Source organism: Helianthus annuus, chromosome 17 (genome assembly GCF_002127325.2).
Source record: "Helianthus annuus cultivar XRQ/B chromosome 17, HanXRQr2.0-SUNRISE, whole genome shotgun sequence".
Classification (NCBI taxonomy): Eukaryota; Viridiplantae; Streptophyta; class Magnoliopsida; order Asterales; family Asteraceae; genus Helianthus; species Helianthus annuus.
In genome coordinates this window covers 37,908,193-37,915,519 of record NC_035449.2, presented here as the reverse complement: position 1 = coordinate 37,915,519, position 7,327 = coordinate 37,908,193, and the positions used below count along the sequence as shown (strand labels likewise).

The 7,327-nt window shown below is 41.8% G+C and overlaps 1 non-coding gene across 1 annotated transcript; it reads right to left on the bottom strand.

Moving 5' to 3' along the window:
• Positions 1-6,567: 6,567 nt before the first annotated feature.
• On the bottom strand, positions 6,568-6,673 carry LOC118489431. The gene has a single exon (XR_004887451.1). It is a non-coding gene; the product is annotated as a small nucleolar RNA R71 (small nucleolar RNA).
• Positions 6,674-7,327: the final 654 nt, after the last annotated feature.

Here is a 7,327-nt window from a genome sequence, read left to right as displayed (position 1 = left end):
CAAATTTCTGCAAGGAAAACAAGGCATAACGTCAGAAACAAGTGATCCTCAAAATTGTCAGGATAACGAACAGGGGCAGTGATCCTTACCTCGTTGAAGTAGTCCAGAAACTGTTGGCGAAGCAGGGGCAGGCCTTGTAGATCCTCAGAGGCCTTTCTCTTCTTTCCTTTACCCCTGATAGGTGCTTTAGGGGCTGAAGCAGTTGGGCTGGCAGCAGGAGTCTTCTTCCTTGCAGATTTGACATTAGCAAGATCATCAATGCCAAACTTTGAGGCAGACTTAGAAGATTTTCCAGCACCTACACAACCAAAATAAGATAAGTTTTCTAATTAAACTTGAAAATCCTACATAGAATTACTTTCTAAATAAGGATACTTACTTGACATTGTGATAGAGGCAGAGGATACTTCTTGGGAATCTTGAGTAGCAACCTGGAAAGTTCTTGTCTCCGGATCAAGCTTCTTGAAGGCCAAAAGTCTCTCTTTTGCAGCAGGTGTCAACTTCAGACGAGAGATGGAGATAGCTGCACAATAAACAAGAAAATATTAGTGATCCTCATCCTAGGGAACAAATCTTATGGTGATCCTTCCAGGATCCTCTATCCTACCATGAGTAGCCCACTCTTTGGGCAGATCCTTCCCATCTGGGATGGTATCTCTCCTAACAAAGAAGAACCGACGCTTCCAGTTTGTGTCGTTCTTGGTGACCTTGAAGACAGGATGATCCTCTCCAGCTTTTCGCTTAAACAGATAACGATGGGGTCCGAAAGTGGTAAGATCATACATCTCAGCCAGCTCCGCCATTCCGAGGTCAATCCCCTCTTGCTCAATGATCCTCTCAAGGGTATACAACACCCTCCAGATCATGGGCATAGCCTGGATATAGCAGATGCCGGTGAGAGAAAAGAAGGATTGAGTGAACTGTGGGAAAGGATATGAATATCCTATCAAGAACGGAGTAACAGGAAAGGCTACCCAAGTATCAGAGATGAAGTCACTTAAAGCGGTAGGATCAAAAGATTTAAAGAGGGTGCTCGCCGGAAAGCAATGGTGAATTTTATCAATCTGAGAGTCAGTAAAACAACACCTCTCAGTTGAAGAATCTTTGATGATCCCTTGACCCTTCAAGGGGCTGTTCTTCTTAGGATCCTTATGAGGAGAGTTCCGGAGCAACATCTTTGCAGAGTGATAAACAAAGAAACAGAGAAACAGAGTAAGAGAAAGGAGAAGAAGAAAGAGAGATACCTGATTGATCTTCGGACGAGAATATAAAGGGAGTTTCTCTTGAATTTAAATGCAAATTGATCCTATCTCTAACACCTATTTATAATGATGATTTGCAGGGCTGTCACTTCTGTGACGTAAGGTTCGCAACGGCTAGTCCGTCTCTAACGGCTAGTTATTCGATTAACTTGTTGAGGATAAGATCAAACAAAATACAACTCGTTTATTTACAATATTACTCATATTTTGGGGGCAATTGTTAGGGCTGGATTTTTATGACTTATGATCCTTACATATGATCCTAACCAGTGATCCTTATTTCTTTGGCAGATAGTGATCCTCAGAAGAGTTCCAGGATCAGGATCATGGACCATCACAGGGATCCTCATACTAACAGTTGTTTTCATTGGATTTAATGTTATCTTGCAGGAATGTCTGGCGGGATCCGCTCTTAGCAACGTAAACAAGGGACTCCTCTTTACAACTTTGGCGTATGCTTAATCAGAGATGAACGTTGTGGACGATATGGAAACTCGGCATAATTTAAGGGCGACAATTTAGGCTAGATTTACTTTTATTCCTAAAGGGGTAACGAGCTAATAGTTAGTCTATTTACCTAAAATAGGGCCACTCACACTTGTATAAATAGCTCTCTTCCACATTCGGAAGACACAACACACTCCCCTCACGCTTTGACACACGATACTATAGTGATCCTTGTACTTAGCTCGTTACCATCCGAAGTTGTAACCTTTATTTGTTATATTGAAGTTTGGTGATCGGTAGTTTCCATCACCCGAGGTTTTTTATGCCGGAGATCATTCATTGATCAAGGGCTTTTTCCTCGTATAAATCCTTGTGTCACTTGTGCATTTTATATTTAAGTGATCCTTCACTTTGTTCATCATACCAAGCATCATTCCCCGTTTACATAAAGTTTGGTTGCATTATCCTTGTGTGATTTTTGACCAAAACAGTAGGTAGATGGGACTGCCTTCATATCGTGTATCCAGGGCCTGCCAAGGATAACATTACAACAAGATAAACAGTCAATAACACAAAATTTTTGATAATTATGTAATCCTTCAACATAAATTGGGAGTTTAATGTCCCCCAGGGTGTTCTTGGTTTCGCCACTAAATCCCACGAGCACGGAGGATCTTGGTATGATATCTGATCCAGTTGGATAATGTTCACTGAGCTTCCTCCGTCAATAAGGATCCTGCGGACAAAATGGTTAGAAATAAAAAGAGTAATAACTAAACCATCGTGATGAGGATCCTGGATGTCAACACGATCATCCTCATCAAAGGTTATGACTTTTCCTTCAGAGACACTTGATGTTCGAACAGGTCTTTCTCCATTATCCATTTTAGCTTCCTTTGCATGCCTTTTAGCTGCTGAGAAAGATGTACCACAGATGTCTGATCATCCAGAAATAAAGTTTATCACTTGTGCATCTGCCGGAGGGGCTGGAGCTTTCTCAGGGATCCTTTCAGGATCCTGAGTCCTTGACTTTTTTCTACCCAGCAATTCTTTTAAATGCCCCTTGCTCAATAAATATCCAATTTCCTTTCTCAATGCAGTGCATTCCTCTGTTAAATGCCCAAAATCCTCATGGTATGCACACCACTTTGATTTGTCTTTGGTTGCAGCCGGTCTGTCATTTTTTCTAGGCCATCTGGCTTTATCTCCTAGATTCTGCATCGCAAGGATTAATTCATTGTTATCAACGGAAAAACAATATTCAGAAATTGGAGGATAATCCTCATCGTCATCGTCTTGATCAACAGCATGCACGTTCTGGTTATCGGATCTGTTATAGGATTTGAATTTGTTGTTCTTGAACGAGGATCCTTGCTTTTCTTGTTTTGAGGATCCTGCTAATCTCTCCTGGATCCTTTTGTCATCCTCTAACCGGATGAACCTGAGTGCCCGGGTTCTTACCTCATCTAGGTTCCTGCATGGTGTCATAACAAGATCATCATAGAACAATGAATCCCTAAGCAATCCCATTTTGAAGGCCTCAACAGCCGTGGCTATATCCAAGTTGGGAATGTCTAAGGATTCTTTACTAAACTTGGTTATGTAATCCCTTAATGATTCATTATGACCCTGGGTTATCCTATATAGATCACTAGCTAACCGCTCAAATTTTCTACTACAAGAAAACTGATTATTGAATAAGTTAACTAGATTAGCAAATGAGGTAATAGAGTAAGGGGGAAGACTTAGCAGCCATTTGAGAGCTGATCCAGTAAGAGTGGATCCAAATCCCTTGCATAGGCATGCTTCCTTTAACCTTTCTGGAATTGGATTGATCTCCATCCTTTCCCTGTATTGTGCTATGTGTTCCTCAGGATCCGTCGAACCATCATACAGCTTCATAGTTGGAACATGGAATCTTTTGGGTATCTCAGCATCACAAATTGGTGGTGCAAAACGAGATATCCTGTGGCTTCCATCTGCAATCTCCGGGATGGGTTTGACCACTCCTGGAACACTTGATATCATATCCTTTAGTTTTTGCAACTCTCTGGCCATGGCATAGTTGATACCTGTATCCTGCATGAATCCATGGTTAGTTGTAAGAGAATTACTAAAAGTGTTACCTCCCATCGGGTTTAAAGTAGGAGCAGTGGATGTAAATCCATATTGCTGGGACTCTGGAATTATGGAGGGACCAGTTGAAGCAATGGTCTGCATCGGAATAAAATCTCCCTGATGGACATCTGAACTTCCTGTTTGCAAACTCCTCAAGGATCCTGGCATCTGGAAGGATCCCTGAAACTGGGATGATCCTGGAACAAAGGAGGATTGACGGGTGGTCCTTTGGACAACCCTTAAGCATGTTAAAAGACGAAATAGTCCTCCACTTAATCGTGTAATTATCTTGAATTAGATAACTACGGTGCTATTGTTTCAGGTGCGGTTTAGGAGCTAAAAGATGGATTAAACGCAGCTTGGGAGGCTTTGGTGATGAACGGGTCAAGAGTGGAACAAAAGTCGAAAGCAAGAAGAACATTCAGGTCATCACCGTAAATTACGGTCCCACCGTAATTTACGGTGGACCTGAAAAACAAATGGTTCCCACCGTAGCACAGTTTATTCCCACCGTAAAAGAACAATGTCCACCGTAAATTACGGTGGAGCCGTAATTTACGGTGGAAGCTGCGATCCAAAGTGTAACTGCCATCATTTAAATCAGTTTTTGACTGTCTTTTGACTATCTTTCATTTTGGACGGTTGTGGATGAACATTGGGGCGAATTTTGGCTACTTGCTTGGTTTGTGAACATTTCTTATCATTCGGTTTGTATTTTCGATTCGTATGAACACTAGTTTGATTATGATGATGATTCACCGAGCCATGTCTGGCTAAACTCTTCGGTGGTCATCTTAGGTGAATGTTTCTTGAACTTTTGTGTGTTTAATTTCTGAATTTCTAGAATGATAACTTGCGTTGCTTGAATGTCATGGTGTATATTTGATTGTTTGTAGTTTGTTAATCAATATTGCAATTTCTAGTCTTAATCGTACGTTCTTGGTGTCGTTGGCAATCGAGATATCACGGGAAGGGTTAGGGTTGGTTATTGATTAATTGGTCATCGGGACACAACCTCGCGTTTATATAATCCGAGTACTTTGTTCCCTTTTATCACTTCAATCATCTATGCACGAGTTATGTCTATGTAACTCTTTCTAGTTGAATTACACACAATTGTTTAAAGAAACTGAAACCTAAGGTGATCACTATTCTCTCCTAATTTTGTTTTACAACCAACTTTGATTTGAATTAGTTTTTAATTTAGTTTTCTAAAACAACAATCCAAACTCTTGAATTTTAATTTTCTGCAATTTAGTCTAATAATTAGTTTAAGTACAAAGCTATACATTCAACACATCTTCCACATACTCCCTGAGTTCGATACCCTACTACCACTATCTATAGTTGTTTGGGGATTAAATTTGATTGTGACCACGACATCACGTCAAATTTTGGCGCCGTTGCCGGGGAGTAGTGCGCAACGTGTGTTAGTTTAATAGTTTTGTTTGTTATTTTCGGGTTTACGTTGGTTGTGTTTAGTGTGCAGGTACTTCAGGTGTATGCATACTAGAGGCTCTCGCAGGTCATCACCGCTATCGTTTGATCCGGAAATTGAAAGAACGCTAAGACAAAACCGAGTTTTAGTGCGAGAAAACAAAATCATTGGTTCACCCACTTCACCCATCACACCGAGAAACATAATGGCTGATTCTCAAATTCCACCTACAACCAGTCAATCATCCTCATCCTTTATACCTACTTCCACTCAACCATCACCAAACACTACATTACCTAATACCACCGCTGAGTTTACACCATCCAATGTCACCCAACCAATCACCACTCAAACTGAGCCTACCATCACCTACAATCCATCCACCACAATCCCACCATTATCTCACTTCTTTCCCCCCAACTACGGGTCAATCATCATCCACCTTCACAATTGCACCCAATTCAACTATCGTGCATACTACTTCATCTTTTAGACCACAACAACAACAATCGGGCTTTCAGTATTCGACCATCCCATTTGGGCAGACCTCGGGAATTCAAGGAGATGGTTATGATGAGGGATTTGAAGATTATGAGGGTTATGAAGATGATGGGTATGGTTATGGAGGTTATGGTGATCAAGGAGAGTTTGGGTATTTGCAAAGTCAATCTCAAGGGATGGCAAGTGTTGGTGGAATGCCACAACAACAAATTATACCACAACACATTCGGCCAAGACCACAAGGGCCACCAATACAACAACCTATTCCATTGCAACAAGTTCGCCCACAACATGTACAACCACAATTTCAAAGGCCGATTCAATACCCACCGATGCCCCAACAACCAATTGCACCACAAGGGCCTATACCAAGACCAATGGGTCCTATTCGTCCAAGGGGTCGATTGGGTGTTCCAAGAAGGCATCTTAGGGAACAAGCAAGGGGAATAGAGGCACATTTCAGGCCAATCATTACTCAAAACCCTTTACCGGTGGTTATCCCTCACAACAACCAAGGGAGAACTTTTGAAGTAAGAACAAACTCGTTGCAAAGTTTACCGAAGTACAAAGGGTTAGCAACGGAGGAGCCGTATTTCCATTTAGAGGCCTATGACTCAATTTGCAACACTTTTGGGAGTCAAGGTTTTTCGGCCGATGAAGTCAAGTTGGTCTTATTTCAGTTTTCTTTGGAGGATAAGGCAAAGAAGTGGTTCTACACTTTGCCTTCGGCATCTATTTACACTTGGGGGGAAATGCAACAAACTTTCTTAGACGAGTTCTATACCGCCCAAAAGACCAATGATGCTAGAAAGGGGTTGAGGAGCTTCCAACAACAACATGGTGAGATGTTCCATGAAGCGTTTGAACGATTCAATATGATGATAAAGAATTGCCCTCACCATGGAATCGAATTGTGGGAGTTAATGAATGCTTTTCACGAGGGGTTGAGTGCCGAAGATGCTCGCGACTTGATGTCCATTACCGGTGGGACTTTTGGAACAAACTATGAGAATGAAGATTGGGAGTTCTTGGAAAGCATGGCAACTACGTCAAAGAGGAAAGCTCAAGCTTCAAGAAGAGCCCGACCGACCACTACCCGACCGCAAGTGCACGCCATAGATGATGGTAATGTTCAAACCACTAACCAAATATATGATGTTTGTGCTTTGTGTAATGAAATAGGTCATGCGGCTGAAAATTGCCAAGGGATGTTGGACGGGCAATACGAGGAAGTTCATGCGGTTCAAGGTCAAGGTCAAGGAGGAGGTGGTAGGAACTACAACAACATGAATTCTAATACCTACCACCCCGGATTGAGGAACCATCCGAACTTTAGATATGTGAACCCTTCAAATCAAGCAAACCCAAATTTTCAAGGTAGCCAAGGTAATTTTGGTTCACGACCATCTTACAATAATCAAGGTGGATACCGAGGCGGAAATAACCAAGGTTATCAAAAGCAATACCAAACGGGTCAAGAACAAGGGGGGTCTTCGGGTGGAAACGAGGTGATGGAGATGTTGAAGAGCATGCAAATGGAGATGCAAAAACGGAACCAACT